Raw genomic sequence first — 19996 nt, 5'->3', positions numbered from 1 at the left:
TGGATGCAGCTGGAAACCATCATTCTTAGCAAACTATCACAAGAACAGAAAACCAAACACCGCATGTTCTCACTCATAGGTGGGAACTGAACAATGAGATCACTTGGACTCAGGAAGGGGAACATCACACACCGGGGCCTATCATGGGGAGGGGGGAGGGGGGAGGGATTGCATTGGGAGTTATACCTGATGTAAATGACGAGTTGATGGGTGCTGATGAGTTGATGGGTGCAGCACACCAACATGGCACAAGTATACATATGTAACAAACCTGCACGTTATGCACATGTACCCTAGAACTTAAAGTATAATAATAATAAAAAAAAGTAAAAAAAAAACCAACCAACCAACCAACCAACCAACCAAACAAACAAACAACACCTCTGTAGAACTTCTTTATATATTCTGGATATGAGTCTATTTACAAAAAATAAACATTTGGTTTATGTTTATGTTGTAAGTCTTTTATGTTCCCTGAAGGATCAAGCTTTTGGAAACTCAAAAGCCAGGGTGGCACTCTCTTTTCTCTGCCATCGCTTTTTTCTGCTCTGAAGTCATGAACCCCAAACAGCTTCCTTGACAGATGGGGTGGGTACATGTGCTACAAATATTTTTTCTCATTTTTGCTTTTTCAGTCTTTCAGTGGTATCTTTTCATGATAAAAAGAAAACTTCTTAATTTTAAAGCAGCCCAATTAAAAATTTAATTGGGCTGGGCCTGGTGGCTCACGCCTATAATCCTAGCACCTTGGAAGTCTGAGGTGGGAGGATCGCTTGAGCCCAGGAGTTGGAGATCAGCTTGGGCAACATAATGAGACCAGTCTCTACAAAAAACTTTAAAAAAATTAGCTGGATGTAGTGGCATACACCTGTAATCCCAGCTACTCAGGAGGCTGAGATGGGAGGATCACTTGAGTGTGGAAGGTTGAGGCTGCAGCAAGCCGTGCATGACAGAGCAAGACTATCTCAAATTTTTTAAAAAGTTAATTTATGGTCATTAGGATCTTCTGCTGTGATATCTAGAAACTTATTCTTTGACCTTTCACATTTAGGTCTATAGTCCACCTGAAATTGATGTTTGTGTATGGATATCCCATTGACCCAGAACCACTTAGTAAGAAGATTGTCCTTTCTGCTATGGCTCAACATGCCACTTTTGTCATAAATCAAGTGTCCATTAATGTGTGGGTCTGTTCTTTGACTCCCTATTTTGTTCCATTGGTCTGCTTGCCTATTCTTGTACCATTACTATTCTGCCTTAATTATTGTAGCTTTATAGTAAGTCTTTTTTATCTGATAGATTATCTTCCAACTTGCTTCTTCTTTAATATTGTCTGTAGTAGTCTTGGCCTCTTGCATTTCTATATACATTTTAGAATCAGCTTATGAATGTTCCCAAAAAACATGCTGGGATTTTCAATACATTGGTGAATGCATTGAATCAATATATCAATTTAGGGAACATTTTTACATCTTTTAACTATCTAAACCAAATATTTAGGAGAATACATAATGAGAAAGCTTCCCAAACACAGTCTGGAAAATATATTTTCCTGGGTAGGGGGAAAACAAGGAAAGCCGCAAGGGAAATAATTTAGTGTGGGCATTGGTGGGTTCCAGAGAAAGCGGTCTTGTCCTCATACCACAAGCTAAGCCCTGGGAAGACCGTAAGATGCCCAAGTAGGGTGTGGGACGTGAGGGTGTGAGCAGCAATGAAACTTGTGGTTTCCTATAGATCCCTAAGGAAGTTGCAAGACCCTAACGAAGAAGTGGCTATATCATATCACCTGCCAGATGGGGCTTAGGCAGCCTCCCAGAGCTTCCTACACTGAAGAATCATACAGGAGCAGCAGAGCCATCCCTGAGCGCCCATGGGTAGCATAGTAGCGGGAGAAGGAAATACAAGCTCTTGTAGTGCTCACCGAGCACAGGGTTGAGCATGGGGTGCCCTGGCAGTTACCCGCCTAACCAGATGACATGACATCCATCCACTACATCTTGACCCCAGGTAGGCTTCCCATTTAGTCACAAAACTGGGGGAAAGTAGGTGGAAGAGTAAATCCCAAACTGAGTGACCCTGCATTTTGCCACCCCAGTGGAATAGTGACACAAGATAGAATTAAGTTGAGCTACAGAAAATGATGAAAATATTATTTCTTTAGTGCCTGTTTTTGTGGACTGAGATGTATGATACATACCAGCCACATACTCATGGGAGATAAATGGGACTTTTAAATAAGACTGTAAGATATTTGAAGAAAACCGTCTCCCTTTATAGTTGTTTACATGCACACACACACACACACACACACACACACACACACCTTGTGTATTATTAGGCTAGTGCCAAAGTAATTGCAGGTTTTGTCATTACTTTCAAAGGCAAAAACCACAATTACTTTTGCGTCAACCTAATAGTAAGGATTCCAGCTGAAAACAGATGACAGGCTCAAGATGGGTAATTTACACATTTATAGGTAGGCTTTACCAAAACTATCAAGGGATCATGCTGTACCCTGAGGTTAACCAAAGCAAGAAACTTCACCATTAGACCTGAAAAGGGAGAGGGGGGAACCCAGAGAGGATGCTTCAGGGCCAGGTCCTCCAGATAGGAGCTGTGGACTTTGCTAGAAGGAGGTCATGTGCAGCCCAAAGCACACTCTTGGCATTGACATAGAGAGGGAGCTTGGGGAGTATATCTCACCCCCACTTTCTAATCTCTCCTGGTGCATCCCCATGGGAAACCCAACTAGAAGCCAAGAGGCAAGGGAGATGTCGATGGTGTCCACATGGGCTAACCTCACCAAGAGCAGAGCAGAAGAGAAAGGGAGAAAGTGGAGCTACAGGGGCGAATGGAAGATACCCAACATTAATGCTTTGCTCACACCTTGTCGCATAAAATATGTTTATATCTCACTCCATTAGCTACCTAAGCTCATGAAGATAAATTTCTGACTCCATTTCTGTTCTCTTTCTTTCTCCCTCTCTTACATGCATGCACTTGCACACATACACACACATGCCATTTATTCCTTTTTTTGTTCATTCATTATTCATGGTATAATCAGCTTTTTTTCTGAATATACAATATAGATTTTTTCAAAATATAGAAAATACACAAAGAAGTTAAGAAGAAAGTGAAGATCAATTTAATTCCACCACCCAGAGATGATTGCTGTTAATGCTTTAATCCTATCTCTTTATGTATCTTTATAATTTATACACATTTGTATGCATATTTCAGAAACGAATCCTACCATGCCAAGATGTTTTATAACATAATGTTCCCTCTCAATAAATTACATAACTCTTTCTATGTCAATATAGGCATACTTCAACATTTTTAATGGCTGCATAGTATTCTATTTTATGAATAAATCATAACAAGTCACTTTTTTTTCTTTTGAGATGGAGTTTCACTCTTGTCGCCCAGGCTGGAGTGCAATGGTGTGACCTCAGCTCACTGCAACCTCGCCCTCCCGGGTTCAAGCAATTCTCCTGCCTCAGCCTCCCTAGTAGCTGGGATTATAGGCATCTGCCAACACACCTGGCTAATTTTTGTATTTTTAGTAGAGATGGGGTTTCACTATGTTGGGCAGGCTGGTCTCAAACTCCTGACCTCAGGTGATCCACCCGCCTCAGCCTCCCGAAGTGCTGGCATTACAGGCATGAGCCACTGTGCTCAGCCATAAGTCACTTTTTAAAATTTTTTATTAATGTATAGTTGACAAATAAAAATTATATATATTGGCTGGGCATGGTGGCTGGCACCTGTAATCCCAGCACTTTGGGAGGCCGAGGTAAACAGATCACCTGAGGTCAGGAGTTCAAGACCAGCCTGGCCAACATGGCAAAATCCTGTCTCTACTAAAAATATAAAAATTAGCCTGGCATGGTGGCAGGCGCTTTTAATCCCAACTACTTGGGAACTGAAGCAGGAGAATTGCTTGAATCTTGGAGGTGGAGGTTGCAGCTAACTGAGATACACCACTGCACTCCAGCCTGGGGGAGAGAATGAGACTTTGTCTAAAAAGAATAAATAAATAAAATAATATAAAATAAAAAAATAATTGTAAATATTTTTGGTACAATGTGATACTTTGAGATATATATATATATACACACACACATTGTGAAAGTATTGAATCAAGCTAGTTGACATATTCATCACCTCACATACTTACCATTTTTTGTTTTGAGATCATAAAAATCTCTTAGCAACTTTCAAGTATACATTATTAACTACAGTCATCACATTATACAATAGAGCCCCTAAACTTATTTCTCCTCATTGAAACTTTGGACCCTTTGACCAACATCTCCCCCATTCCCCACCCCACAGCCCCTGGCAACCACCATTCCACTCTTAGCTTCAATGAGTGCCACTTTTTTAGATTCCACATGTAGGTGAGATCGTGAGATATTTATTTTTCTGTGCCTGGCTTTTTTTCACTTTGCATGTCCTTCAGGATCATCCATGTTGTCAAAAAAGAAATTTCCTTCTTTTTAAAAGCTGATTAGTATTACATCGTGTGTGTGTGTGTGTCTGCATATCTGTGTTTGTTTCTTCATCTGTGGAGGGATACTTAAGTTGATTCTGTATCTTGGCTATTGTGAATAGTGCTGCGATAAATACAGAGTGCAGATATGTCTTTGACATACTCATTTTATTTCTTTTGGATCTATACTCAGCAATGGGATTGCTGAATCATATGGTAGTTCTATGTTTAATTTTTTGAGGAACCTCCATACTACTTTCCATAGTGACTATAGCAATTTACATTCCCACCAATAGTGTACAAGGGTTCCCTTTTCTCCACATCCTAGTCCAACAGTTTTGATCTTTCATCTTTTCAATAATAGCCATTTTAACAGGGGTGAGGTGATATCCCATTATAGTTTTGCATTTCCTGATGATTAGTGATTTTGAATATTTTTTCCTAACAAGTCACTTTTCTTGGGAGGCATATAGGTGATTTCTAATTTTTTGCAATGGAAACAATGTTGTGATAAACATCCTTGTATGGAGTTTTTGTTTGCCTGTCCGGTTATTCCCCCAAGACAGTGATTCTCCAAGTGTGTTCCATGGAGCCCTGGAAATGCCTGAGGGACTTCTGCAGGGGTGAGGTGGAGGCCAGGCTTCAGGGCTGCAGCCCCTAACACTGCTTTGGCAATTGCAGATGCACTTCCCTCTGCTCGATTTTGTGTGAAGGAAGAGTTTCACTACAAATGCAACTGGAAATCGGGTGCTTAGAATATAGTCAAAGAAAAATAAAGTTGTTAGGTGAAAGATGCCCATTTAAAGATCTGATACAGGTTGATAAATACTGTTGTTCACCAAGAAAGGGCATACTTATTTACATTTCTACCAAAAGTATATGTGCCTATATTCTGCCACACCAATACTTTTCATTTATACTGATTTAAAAGCATACATATCATTCCTTTAATTTAGATGTCCTTAACTAGTGATTGTATTAGTATCCTATTGCTGCTGTACAAACTACCACAAAGTTAATGACTTAAAACAACACGAATTTATTATCTTACAGATCTGGAGGTCAGAAGTCCAAAATGAGTCTTACAGGGCTGAAGTCAACATGCTGGCAGGGTTGTATTCCTTTCTGGAAGCTCTAGAAGAGAATTCATTTCCCCTGCCTTTTCCGGCTTCTAGAAGCTACCAGCATTCCTTGGCTTGTGGCCCCTTTCTCCGTCTTCAGAGCACAGCACTCCAATCTTGGCTTCCTTCATCACATCTCTTTCTTTGACTTGGACTCTTCTGACTTTCTGTTTCACTTATAAGGACCCTTGTGATTACATTGGGCTGACCCAGATAATCTAAGATAATCCTCTCATCTCAAAATCCTTAACTTAATCACACCTGCGAAGGTCCTTTGTCGTGTAAGGCAACATACTCAGTTTTGGAGATTAGGATATGGACATCTTTCAAGGGCTATTCCCGCCATCACAGTAATGATATAGAACACATTTTATTTTGTTTGTTGTTAATTCGCAGTTATTTCATAAATGCTCTCTGTGTCATTTGCTCATTTTTTTATTGGGATATTTGTATTTTTCTAGCTGATTTATTTTAAAATTTTTATAAATTTTGGAGTTGTAAACATGTAGCCAATTACATAGGTTGCAAACACTTTTTTTTTTTTTTTTTTTTGAGACGGAGTCTCGCGCTGTGTCACCCAGGCTGGAGTGCAGTGGCGCGATCTCGGCTCACTGCAAGCTCCGCCTCCCAGGTTCAGGCCATTCTCCTGCCTCAGCCTCCGAGTAGCTGGGACTACAGGCGCCCGCCACCACGCCCGGCTAGTTTTTTGTATTTTTAGTAGAGACGGGGTTTCACCATGTTAGCCAGGATGGTCTCGATCTCCTGACCTCGTGATCCGCCCGCCTCGGCCTCCCAAAGTGCTGGGATTACAGGCTTGAGCCACCGCGCCCGGCCAGCAAACACTTTTTTCCACACTTCTAGTTTTTAAACTTTCCTTAGGCTACTATGTAGTACTCTGTTCCAGTTGCCATAATAAAATACTATAGACTGGATGGCTCACACAACAGAAATTTATTTTCTCACAGTCCTGGAGGCTGGAAATCTGAGATTATCGCGCAAGCATTGTTGGTTTCTAGTGAGGGCTCTCTTCCTGGCTTGAAGATAGCTGCCTTCTCACCGTGTCCTCACATGCGAGAGAGAGAGACAGAGAGACAGAGAGAGAGAGAGAGAGAGAGAGAGAGAGCCTTTTGTCATCTCTGCTTATGAAGATACTAATCCTATTACGAGGTCTCCACCCTCAGGACCTCATCTAACCCTAATTACCTCCCGAAGGACCCAACTCCAAATGCCATCACATTAAGCCTTCAACATGTGAATTTTGTGGGAACACAAACATTTAGTCCATAAACAGGTTTTATGGGAGATGTTGGATGTTCGTGTGCTCATATCTATCAATCTTCTGTTTTAGTTTATTAATTCTCTGTAACAGGGTCTCACTCTGTCACCCAGCATGAAGTGCAGTGGTGCAATCATGGCTCACTGCAACCTCAACCGCCCAGGCTCGAGCAATCCTCCTGCCTTAGCCTCCTGAGTAGCTGGGACCACAGACACAGGCTGCCACGCCCAGCTGTTTTTAATTTTATTGTAGAGATAGGGTCTTGCCGCGTTGCCCAGGTTATGTCAATCCTTTGATGCCTTTTTGGCTTCAATATGTTTCGCTTAGTAAGACTTCCCTCATCTAAGATTTATAAACATGTACATATACTTTCTTCTTAAATTCTCGTACATTTGTTTTATTTTACATCCACATTTAACCATTCTGAAATTTCAGGTGAGGTCTGACTCATTTTTTACCCACTTAAACTATTTTGGTTACTATTTTATTCTTCAAATACAACTTCTAATAGGTTCTAAGCACTTAAGCCTCTAATCAAAGACTAGGGCCCTGGATTTGCCATCATCTGAATGCTGGCCTGTTGTAATTCACTTTATTTCTTCCCTTTCTGTGCTAGTAATAGAAAACTATTTTTTGTCTATCTGGAAAATCCATTCATTCAGTAAAGACCAACAACTAAAGCCAGCTTTTTTTTTTTTTTAAAGGAAACAGTGAGTTTCCTTAATATTTCAGACTTGAAAAGCTTTCCATGAATAGCAATTTAAGATCAACTCATCTGAGTGTGTACTAAGACTTTCACATTCTTTTGAATCCTAAAGTTATTTGATCTTCAAAACAAATGGGGAAAAATATTCTACCCATGGAAGAAACCTATTTAGATCGTTGAACTTTAAAAAACTTGTGCTTCAGCCAGGTGTGGTGGCTCACACTTGTAATCCCAGCACTTTGGGAGGCTGAGACAGGCAGATCACCTGAGGTGAGGAGTTTGAGACCAGCCTGGCCAACATGGTAAAAATACAAAAAAATACAAAATAAAAAAATAAAAAGAAAATTAGTTGGGTGTGGTGGCACATGCCTGTAGTCCCAGCTACTGGGGAGGCTGAGGCAGGAGAATCGGTTGAACCTGGGAGGCAGAGGTTGCAATGAGCCAAAATCGGGCCATTCCACTCCAGTCTGGGTGACAGAGCAAGACTCCATCTCAATCAATCAATCAATCAATGTAATGATGAGAAGCCAGGAGAGGAGTGGGTTGATGAAGGAGTGGGTAGAACGTGTGTAAGAACACCCTTAGGGAGATGAAAGGAGATGGTAGAGGAAAGACTCCAAGCCAGTGGCTTCTGTGAATTGGCCACAAGACCACACTGGGGGATCCCGCTGAAGATGCATAAACTTCCTCAAATAATGATGATGGTCTCCACTGCCATGTGTCCCTCACCTGCCTCATAGTCCCGGCCCCAAATGTTGCCAGAATGAGGACTGAGGCTATTGTTCCCCTGTGGGAGGGGAAGTTTACATAACTAGGGAGGGTTTGGGGATTGGTGATAATTAAATAAAAAAAACCAATAAAGCCAATTTTTAATCCGAGAGAAAACAAAAAGTTAAGTAGGGAAGGAGAAGTAGTCGTAATATGTTACATGACTCAGCTGTCAATAACATTAATAGATTCATAAAAGGTAATCACTTATGCCAGTCATCAATTTGCTGCCTCTCCAGATTCACACTGCACCATCTGACCTGTGAAATTCGGGGTCCTTTGACTATTTCTCCTTTGCAGCTGGCATGACGTTAAAAGCATCGTCAGTAGAGGGCGTTGGAGGGACGCTGAAGGAGGAAGGCGGTCGCTTCCACCATCCAGGGTTTTGCTGCTTTTCGCTCCTCTCCCTACAGTCCCCAACGCGGCCACCAAAGATCCAGTGGCAGCTCCATTAGGATCCAGCAGCACCTGATAGATAACTTCCCACAGAGTTCCCGCAGCCTTCCCAGGAGTGATCCCCAGTGAATCATGCGGGTGCCTCCGCTGGCTTCCCAGCCTTGGCCTGCCAGTCCTCCGGAGAGGTGCTTTCTGCTTGCCAGGCCTGGCCATGGTTTTCTACACATCTGTACCTTGGAGTGGTGTTTTCTTCTTGTCCAGTAGCTGTGGCCTGGAGCAACCCAGAAAACTTCTGTGCCGTCCCAGCCTCAGGGAGGGTCGTTCCTCCGGTGAGTGTCCTCGTGTGGGGGGAAAGAACCCCCAGAGGTTTGTAGTAGACACGGACTTCTGTCACAGAAGGCAAATTAACAAAAGAAAAGCAAACAGAAGTGTATTCACATATATTCTTCATAACACATGGGAGATACACAGAGAATGAGTAGTTCTCAAAGCGGTGTCTTCGAATTCCAGCTTAGCTAGCATCTTTAACAAAGAACAGTACATTTTTAGAGAAGTGACAAGACAAAGGAAAAGGACTTTGAGTTTCTACAGGCAGCAACTCGAGGAAAGGCAAAGAACTGGCAGATAAAGGATGATTAGTAAAACTCGTTCATATAAATTCCTCTGGCTTCATCTCCAGGTCAAGAGGGTCTAAAGCTTTCTTCAGTGGTAATATTTATTTATTTATTTATTTTTGAGATGGGAGTCTTGCTCTGTTGCCCAGGCTGGAGTGCAGTGGCGCCATCTCGGCTCACTGCAACCTCTGCCTCCCTGGTTAAAGTGATTCTCCTGTCTCAGCCTCCCAAGTAGCTGAGATTACAGGTGTCCACCACCACACCTGGCTAATTTTTGTAATTTTAGTAGAGACAAGGTTTCACTGTGTTGGCCAGGCTGGTTTTGAACTCCTGACTTCAAGTGATCTGCCTACCTTGACCTCCCAAAGTGCTAGGATTACAGGCGTGAGCCACAGCGCCCAGTCCCTTTTTTATTTATTTATGGATTTATTTATTTATTTATTTTGAGAGGGAGTCTCGCTCTGTTACCCAGGTGGGAGTGCAGGTAGAGTGCAACGGCACGATCTCGGCTCACTGCAACCTCCGCCTCCTGGGCTTAAGCGATTCTCCTGCCTCAGCCTCCCAAGTGGCTGGGACTGCAGGGGCCTGCCACCATGCCGGGCTAATTTGTGTGTGTATGTGTGTGTGTATTTTTAGTAGAAGCAGGGTTTTACCATGTTGACCAGGCTGATCTCAAATTTCTGACCTCAGGTGATCCACCAGCTTCAGCCTCCCAAAGTGCTGTGATTCCAGGCATGAGCCACCACATCTGGCCCACTGGCAACCTTTAGAGAACAAGGAAGGATACTGTAATGGTTAATATTAGGTGCCAACTTGTTTGGATTGAGGAATGCTAGCTGGCTGCTGTTGTTTCTGGTGTGTCTGTGAGGGTGTTGGGGAGACTGATATGTGAGTCAGTGGACTGGGAGAGGAAGACTCATCCTCAGTGTGGGTGGACACCATCCAGTGGCAGCCAGCACAGCCAGAACAAAGCAGGTGAAGAAGGTGGGGCAACTTTGCTTGCTGAGTCTTCTGGCTCTCTTTCTTCTTCCCACTTTGGTTGCTTGCTTCTGCTCCTCCTGCCCTTGGACATCAGACACCAGGTTCTTTGGCCTTTGGACTCTGGGACTTGCACCAGTGGCTTCCCAGGGTCTCCCAGGTATTCAACTGCAGACTGAAGGCTGCACTGTCAGCTTCCCTGGTTCTGAGGCGTTCGGACTTGGACTGAGTCACTACCGGCTTCTCCTTCTCCCCAGCTTGCAAACGGCCTCCTGTAGGACTTTGCCTTGTAATCGTGTGAGCCAATCTTCCCTAGTAAACTCTCTTTTATATACACATATATCCTATTAGTTCTGTCCTCCTGGAGAACTGACTCATACAGATGCCCTTTTTCTATATAGATCTATATTCTGCTTTTAGGCAAATAGAGGAGAATGCAGGGGCAGAAAAGGTGTGATCCCTTTCCTCACCCATCATAAGGATCATGGCTCCAACTCCTACAACAAAGACAGGTTCACAGGAGAAAAGCGTAACACAACTCATTTAATCAAAGTTTTACATGACACAGGAAACTTCAGAAATAAAGTCCTAAAGACCCAGGGAAAATTGTCTATTTTTATGCTTAAGTCAAATAAAAAATGGACAGGCGTGTAGAAATGTGACTGGACAACAACGATATGATCTAATGATAATGGATTGAGTAGGGAGACCCAGCAAGGCCCGTATGTTCAGATTCTTCTTGGCTTCTCTGTGCAGCATTCCTTGCTCTGGGATAGGGCAGGACCCCTCTGGAATGGGAGTCTTATGACCAACTATTAGGCAAGGCAGGTCGGAGAATGTCTTTATGTCCAGCTCCTGCACAGAAAGATGGGGGAGGTGAGAGTGACATGTCTCCTTTTAAGGCCTGCTTTGGCGAAGACGGGATCTAGTTTCTAATAACCAGCCTTGGGGAAGTGGAATTCTGGTTTCCATGACTTGCTTTGGGGGAAAAAAGAGGGAGGAGAGATAGAACAGAAAAGATCAGAGAGAACTTGCTTCTGGAGCCTTCCAGTCTCCTTTAGATCAAAGTACTCAGCCTGCCAAAGTGCCGTACTGCAGGGCATTGTTTTCCAAGCCCCAACAGAGGGCAGAGCGCTCTGGTGCATCTGTTTCTTCTTAAGTGTCTTCAGCTCGTTAATCCCTTGTACTCTGGGGAGGCGTACTCTGGTCTCTCAAACGTGCCCACCTCTAGGCATTCTTTACAGTCCTCTTTCCCCCTTGATAGATAATCTATACTGTAGTTAATAACTCTTTGTATTAAACTTTCTATGTACCGATTACGCTGTGGTTTCTAACTCCTGATTAGACTTGACCAGTACAACACTGAATATGTGTCTAACCAAAGCTGATGTAATTGTTTCGGGAAGATAAGAAGTCAGAAAGCATGAATGTGTGTATGTGAGCAATAAAGAGAGTGAGAGAGAGAGAGCGAGAAAGTTAAGGCCTTATTTTCTGTCGCAAGAAGTTGACAATCTACACCTGAAACTGAAAAATTATAGAATATAGTATAAAATTAGAGATTTGAAAGTGGTTCTGTTTAGAGATCAGGAAATGGAGAGAGATCTGCTAATTTTTGTAACAAGCCTTGGATTTGACTCTTATGATTATAGATAGCTTCAATAAGAATTAAAACTGATAAAAAGAGAATTACTAGGACTTTGGAGGGCCAAGGCAGGAGGATCACTTGAGGCCAGGAGTTCAAGGTCAGCCTCGCCAACATACCGAAATCCCATCCCTACTAAAAAACACAAAAAGGTAGCTGGGCATGGTGGCGCATGCTTGTAATCCCAGCTACTCGGGAGGCTGAGGCATGAAAATCACTTGAACCTGGGAGGCAGAGGTTGCAGTGAGCTGAGATCATGCCACTGGACTCCAGCCTGGATGACAGAACGAGACTCTGTCTAAAAAAGAGAAAGAAAAAAAAAAAGGAGAGAGAGAAAAAAAAAAAAGAAAATTACTAGGGCTGAAATAAATAAACAAAGGGGAAGGAAGGAAAGAACGTTACAAAGTTTGTGGGAGTAAACCAAAAATAAAATTCTAAGCACCCCCAACCACTGAATGGATCCCCCCTTGGCCAAGAGGATCCCAAAGAAAACCCGAGGAAGCTTTGTGCAATGGCAGCCAATGAGGTTTACCTGAGGTGTGATTATTGCTAATGGAAAACTCTTCTCAGTACCCTGCCATGATGTCTTGAAACATAGTCAGCATTGGCAATTTTTGACAGTCTCTCCAGAGACTGAACTTTGTTAGTAAAAAAAATATATGTTAAAAAAAACCCAAAAAACAAAAACCGAACTCGGGTGCAGTGGTTCACACCTGTAATCCCAGCACTTTGGGAGGCTGAGGCGGGTGGATCACTTGAGGTCAGGAGGTCGAGACCAGCCTGGCCAACATGGTGAAACCCCGTCTCTACTAAAAATACAAAAATTAGTTGAGCATGTGCCTCACACCTGTAGTCCCAGCTATTCGGGAGGCTGAGGTGGGAGAATTGCTTCAGCTTGGGAGGCAGAGGTTGCAGCGAGCTAAGATCACACCACTGCACTCCAGCCTGGGGGACAGAGTGAGACTCTATCTCAACAAACAAACAAACAAACAAAACAAACAAAGAAAATCCAAAAACATATGCTCAAAAAACTAGTTAAGGCCATAATGGGAAGGGAGGTCAGATATCCTTTGCTACACCCTCCTCCCTTTGGAGTTCAGGCACATGACTGACCAGCATGAACATTCACAAAGAGATTATAAGACTGACAAAACAGACTATTTGTAGCAACAAGATACCAAATTCCAACCTGATGCTGGTGTAGCATCACATGACACATAACAGGCCCTAAAGGAAATCAAAGTATTTTACCCCCAAATGTATTTCTTTGACATATTTTGGAATAGCTCTGCAAAGCCATCTCTTGTGGGGGAAAATCTGCATTCTCTAGAGAATCTCCTTCCCTTACCAGGACTTTTTTGGAGAGTCTGATACCTTTCAAGGCCCAGTGAGAGACATATACCATCTATTCTCTCTGAAGCTTACTTAGAGACTTTATATAACAAAAATCTGGGGTTCCACAATCCCCCTTATCTTGATTCAAGCATTTCTTTATGCTGACTCAGCTCTTCAGGCAAAGCTTAACTCTTTCAACCAATCACCAATCAGAAAATCTTTGAATCCACCTATGACCTGGAAATCCCCTACTTCCAGATGTTCTACCTTTCTGGGCTGAACCAATGCATACCTCACATGTGTTGATTTATGTCTTTGCCTGGAACTTCTGTCTCCTTAAAATGTATAAAACTAAGCTGTAACCCAACCACCTTGGATGCATGTTCTCAGGACCTCCTGAGGCTGTGTCAAGGGTCATGGGCCTCACATTTAGCTCAGAACAAACTTCTTCAAATATTTTACAGAATTTTGCTTTCTTCACCCACAGGGGCATTAAAAGATGTGTCACTGGGATTTTTTTTTTTTTTAAATTAAACACACAATATATGATCAAACTAATTTCTGCCAAACTAATTTAATGGGATTAGAAAATAGGCCCATTGTCTCCCTCATTTCTTTCTTCCTTGAAAAAAGGATAGGGATGGAGGAAATCCATGCCTTTGGTTACCTAGAGCCGCAGTCTCCAACCTTTTTGGCACCAGGGACCGGTTTTGTGGAAGACAATTTTTCCACAGTGGGTGGTGGGGGAGTGGGGGAGTGGGGCAGATGTTTCTGGGATGAGACTGTCCCACCTCAGATCATCAGGCATTAGTTAGAGTCTCATAAGGAACACGCAACCTAGATCCCTCACATGCGCAGTTCACAATAGGGTTCACACTCCTATGAGAATCGAATGCTGCCGCTGAGCTGACAGGAGCTGGAGCTCAGGTGGTCATGCTGGCTTGCCCGCTGCTCACCTGCCGCTGTGTGGCCCACTTCCTAACAGGTCACAGACAGTACCGGTCCTTGGCCGGAGGACTGGGGACCCTGACCTAGAGTACCAGAAAGGACAGTGTAGTAGGACCGTGGAAATCTGTCTCTGCTGGGGAGGGAGGTAAGAACTCCAAATAATTGAAAGCAATAGCATTATTTCTGCATCCAAAAGAAAGCCCATTAGTTACCCTCAGAGGCTTCCTCTACTGCCTCCCTAGGGCTCACTCAGCATAGTCAGAGAAGCAGCAGCATATGTGGACTTGGATTGTTAATAAATGGGCAAGAATCAAAACACCTTCTTATGTTTTTCTTTTTTTCCAGTTGGCAAAAATGCACTTGGTCATTTCAAATACAACATAGGTCTTCATGAATTAGCGAAACAATAGGGAGCCATGAGTATTTGTCTAGAAAAGAAGTCTCATGTAGCTACACAGAAAGCCGATTACCCCATGGGTAGAACAGGGGAGACTGGAGCGGTGTTGCTCAGAATCTTGAATTGCACAGAGGTGAGGACAAGGAGGACAGTCTTGGTTGCAATTTTGGTGCTACAAACAGAGCCACATTGTTGCCTGTGTTGAAAATGAATGTAGTGCTATTCATTTTTAGCTGTGTCTCTATTGAAATGAGAATAAATATAAAATACATAACGAACACCCAAGAAAATCTACAGTGGCAATTTTCTTTTTTTTTTTTTTTTTTTTTTTTTTGAGACGGAGTCTCGCTCTGTCACCCAGGCTGGAGTGCAGTGGCCGGATCTCAGCTCACTGCAAGCTCCGATCCCGGGTTTACGCCATTCTCCTGCCTCAGCCTCCCGAGTAGCTGGGACTACAGGCGCCTGCCACCACGCCCGGCTAAGTTTTTTTTTTTGTATTTTTAGTAGAGACGGGGTTTCACTGTGTTAGCCAGGATGGTCTCGATCTCCTGACCTCGTGATCCGCCCGTCTCGGCCTCCCAAAGTGCTGGGATTACAGGCTTGAGCCACCGCGCCCGGCCGCAATTTTCTAATACCAACACAAAAAGGAGCATGTGACTATGAAATTCCCTTGTCCTTTGGTTTTCTTCTTGCGAATATGAAAATATAAACACCATTGTTTTGTGAGAATTAGAGTTAATTTGTTGGTAATATTACTAGCACAATGTCTGGCTTGAAGTAGCATTAAATTGTTATCAGAAAGGGGTCCTGAGGCAGGCCCCGAGAGAGGGTTCTTGGATCTCGCGAAAGAAAGAATTTGAGGTGAATTCATTGAGTAAAGTGAAAGCAAATTTATTAGAGAAGTACAGAAACAAAGGAATGGCTACTCCATAGGCAAAAGGCCCTGACGGCTGCTGGTTGCCCACTTTTATGGTTATTTCTTGATTATATGCTAAACAAGGTATGGATTATTCATGAGCTTTCTGGGAGAGGAGTGGGCAATTCCTGGAACTGAGGATTCCTACCCCTTTTTGACCATATAGGGTAACCCCCTGACATTGCCTTGGCATTTGTAAACTGCCATGGTGCTGGTGGGAGTGTCTTTTAGCATGATAATACATTATAATTGCCATATAATGAGCAGTGAAGATGACCAGAGGTCACTTTTGTGGCCATCTTGGTTTCGGTGGGTTTTGGCCGGCTTCTTTACCATCACCTGTTTTATCAACAAGGTCTTTGTGACCTGTACCTTGTGCCGTCCTCCTATCTCATCCTGTGACTTAGGACGTCTAACCTCCTGGGAGTGCAGCCCACTGGGTCTTATTTTACGCAGCCCCTGTTAATGATGGAGTCGCTCTGGTTCAAACGCCTCTGACAAAACGACTGATAGCATTACTGATATTTTCATTCCTTTTATCATCATTTTAATTATTAGTAGTATTTGAAAGCAGAGTCACAACCTCAGATGGTTTCAGAAGCCAGGCCGGGAACATAAGTGCAGCAAGTGGGCCTTCTGGGGACTGTAGAACTGGAAGGTGCATGTCCCCTCCAAGCAGAGCAGTTCCCTGTCGGCTTTAGAAGAGCATGTGAAAATGCTGATCTCATCATTATTATCCTCATCCTTATTCTTTTTACAGGAAAAGCCAGAAATCCAGGTTTTTATGTGAAATCTCCCAACTTTAAATGTTGAGGACTAAACCATTTTTATTTGTGGGGAGGATCGGGCCCATAAGCCTTATACACTGTTTTAAAGAAACAACAGTCCAGGTAATCCCAGCACTTTGGAAAGCCAAGGCGGGTGGATCACCTGAGGTCAGGAGTTCGAGATCAACCTGGCCAACATGGGGAAACCCCATCTCTACTAAAAATACAAAAATTGGCCGGGCGCGGTGGCTCACGCCTGTAATCTCAGCACTTTGGGAGGCCGAGTCGGGTGGATCACGAGGTCAGGAGATCGAGACCATCCTGGCTAACATGGTGAAACCCCATCTCTACTAAAAAATACAAAAAAAAAAAAAATTAGCTGGGCGTGGTGGCGGGCACCTGTAGTCCCAGCTACTTGGGAGGCTGAGGCAGGATAACAGCTTGAACCCGGGAGGCGGAGCTTGCAGTGAGCCAAGATCGCGCCACTGCACTCTAGCCTTGGCGACAGAGCGAGACTCTGTCTCAAAAAAAAAAAAAAACACACACACACACACACACAAATTAGCTGGGTGTGGTGGCATGCACCTGTAGTCTCAGCTACTTGGGAGGCTGAGGTGGGAGGATCACCTGAGCCTGGGAGGCGGAAGTTGCAGTGCGTGGAGATGGTGCCACTGCCCTCCAGCCTGGGCAACAAGAGCGAGACTCAAAAACAATAAAACAAACAACAACAATAAAACAGTGTCCCCCAGCTAGAGGATTTTGCTTCCTCTTTGGGACACTGTCATTGTCGGTCTTTCTTAGCATTGCCCCAGTGTCCTCCCAGACACAGCACACACTGCTTTCTCTGGTTAACTGGTCATCAGGGTTTTGTCAATGCTTTTGCAGGCTGGGGTGAAGCAGGTTACCACATGCAGCCAAGGCAAGGCTCTTACCAGGGGTTCCTCCTGACCCTCTTCGTCCTAGGATAATAGAAGGACCATATCAGACGCCCTCTCTTCCTCCCTTTGGGTCCTTTCCTTAACTCCCCTCTAAGACCCTCTAGGAGCTATGAGCCCCACCTCAGGAAACCGGCTGAGAGAGTTATTCACACTAAAGTGTTAATGATTTAACAGCTCACCCTTCACAATGTGTGTCTATATTTTCAAAGAGAACACTCAGAAAGGAAATACAATTAATTACTACTGCAAGAATTTTAGGGTTCTTGGCACTTCAGAGGAAGGACTGTGTTTACTTCAAAGTCTTCCTTGGCTTTTCTGATTATACCAGGGGAGCAAAACCAAACTCCATCTTTGGAGAAGCGAGCAGAGCTCCAGCTTCTTTCTTCTGTGGCCTGTTTCAAAAGCTTTTGCGGAGTCAGGAGAAGAAGATGCTATTAGGTCCTCCCTGTTGTTGAGGACTTCTTAAAGAGCAGGCCTTGCAATTTAAGAGTTTGGCCACCAGGTGGTGGAAGTGTGCTATGACCATGTAATCTGCACCGCGGCAAGGGAAGCGGAGCTCACCTTGCATCAAACTACCTTAAAAATAGAGCTCTGACTTCCTTTCCTCGCAGCCATGTTCAATCTAGAGTTAATCAAAACGTGTTTGCCTTTCTAGCAATTTATGGCTAAAAAGGTCTGTGTTGTAACCCAGAGCACCTTTGTGGAAAAATTTCACCCTTCTGTCTACCCCTGAGAAAGTAAAGAGTTCCTGTACATAGAAAGTATAAAAACCTCAGAACATTCTTTTCTCAATGAGCTCATCTCTGCCATCTGCCACATTATTTTTAAATTTATTTTATTTTATTTTGAGACGGAGTTTCGCTCTCGTTGCCCAGGCTGGAGTGCAATGGCGCCATCTCAGCTCACCACAACCTCCGCCTCTCCGGTTCAAGCAATTCTCCTGCCTCGGCCTCCTGAGTAGCTGGGATTACAGGCACCTGCCACCACGCCCGGCTAACTTTTGTACTTTTAGTAGAGACGGGGTTTCAGCAGTTTGGCCAGGCTGGTCTCGGAACTACTAACCTCAGGTGATCTGCTCACCTCAGCCTCCCAAAGTGCTGAGATTGCAGGGGTGAGCCACCGCGCCTGGCCCTGATATCTGAATTTCTGGCATCATGATTCTCTGAGCCATCTAGGCCTAAATCCCAGTCCTCTCTAACTTTCCCCCACCTCTGTGAATCCCTAACAATTCTCGGGAATTTCTGTAGAATCTAGCTCTTCCTTTCCATTCCTACACCACTTGCCTCTCAGGGATCAAGCTCAAGGACCATCCTGCATCTCTGCTCATCAAGCTCCCCGTGCACAGCAGGCAGCCAGCCATCACACAGGCACAGCCACGCCGGGCTCCCGCTCCAGCCCAGGCAGGAGGAAGTCCAGAGCCTTAGTCCAGGATCTGAATGCTAACCTTTCCAGCAGTGCCTTGCTCTTCTTCTGACCAGACTTGCATTCTTCCCTTTAGGAGAGAAGGGTAATGGCAAGGACGGTGGTAGAAGGGCAGCAGGGATGGGAAGGTGGGTAGCTTCACCCTACGTGCCAGATAGTTCTGCATCTCTGTCTCAGCTGTGCCAGGACAAACTTTTGCAGGTGTAGCAGGTACAAACATTTCTCATCTACAAACTTAGATAACTACAAGATTCCCCCTTTCCTTGTTCTTCCTCCTTGGATGAGTTCCAGATCTTTCAGGATTTGGGCAACAGTGTGGCATTGGTGGGGAAAGGCAAGCTCTCCTTGGTTCTGCTCTGTCCTATGCTGGCCTCTGCTGCCATGTGTAGGGTGCCCCACTGGGGTCTCCAGTTCTGACTCCCTGGAAAGGCCTCCTACAGCCTTTGCCTCCAGAAAGGTCCCAATGCACACGGGCTGTTCCCCCACGGCGGCTAGTTGCTGATGATTTTGTTACCAGTGATGACAATAGCTCACATTTATTGCACTATGTGCCAGTCTTCACCTGGGGGCTTTTTAGGTTTCATCTCATTTAATTGTCTCAAGAACCCTATGAGACAGGTGCTAATACTATCTCTGCTTTACAGGTGAGTCTCAGAGAATGTAAGTAATTTTGCCCAAATTAATAGCTAAGTAGTAGAGCCGGACCCTCCGCCTAGAGTCCAGCGTTTATATTCCTTAGTCACTCACTACAAACCCTTCCTCTTCTGGAGAGCCCCTGGATTCCTTCCTTCTCACCACTTTGCTTAGATGACTCTTGTGTCCTTGTGCTGGTCAGGGCTAAAATTAAGCTAGTTGTGTGTACTCTGCTGTACTTCCATCAACCATTACTTTATTCCATCAACCAGGGTGGAGAGAGAAAGCAAACCGAGCGTCTGCCCTCTGGAAGGTCACGTCAGACCATTCTGAGTGGTTTGCTCAGAGGTGCTTCAGCATTGCCAAGGCGGACGCTGTGTGACCATTGCAAACAAAAACACCTTGCTAAAGGCCACCAAGGCTATCAGTCAGCCCAGCTAAGAGCCAAGGGAATGACTGTATTGACCCGACCTGAGGCCTCTGGGGAGTCCCTGAGATCAGAGCCACTGCCCTTAGAGGGAAACCCCAGTCTGCCAAAGGTAGGTGATGAATGAGAGTCACCACAACTTATCACTCTAGCTGGTCAAAGAAGGAGAAATAGAGTGGAAGGCGGAAGGGGAAGGAAGAAGGAGAGAGCAAGG

At 44.2% G+C, this 19996-nt stretch overlaps 1 pseudogene; it reads left to right on the top strand.

Annotated features, from left to right (window-relative positions):
- The first annotated feature begins 12499 nt into the window (after positions 1-12499).
- Positions 12500-12632, top strand: LOC112630927 (annotated as a pseudogene).
- Positions 12633-19996: the final 7364 nt, after the last annotated feature.

This window comes from Theropithecus gelada, chromosome 8, assembly GCF_003255815.1.
Source record: "Theropithecus gelada isolate Dixy chromosome 8, Tgel_1.0, whole genome shotgun sequence".
Classification (NCBI taxonomy): domain Eukaryota; kingdom Metazoa; phylum Chordata; class Mammalia; order Primates; family Cercopithecidae; genus Theropithecus; species Theropithecus gelada.
The sequence above is the reverse complement of the archived record's forward strand: the minus strand, read 5'-3'. Positions and strand labels throughout refer to the sequence as shown.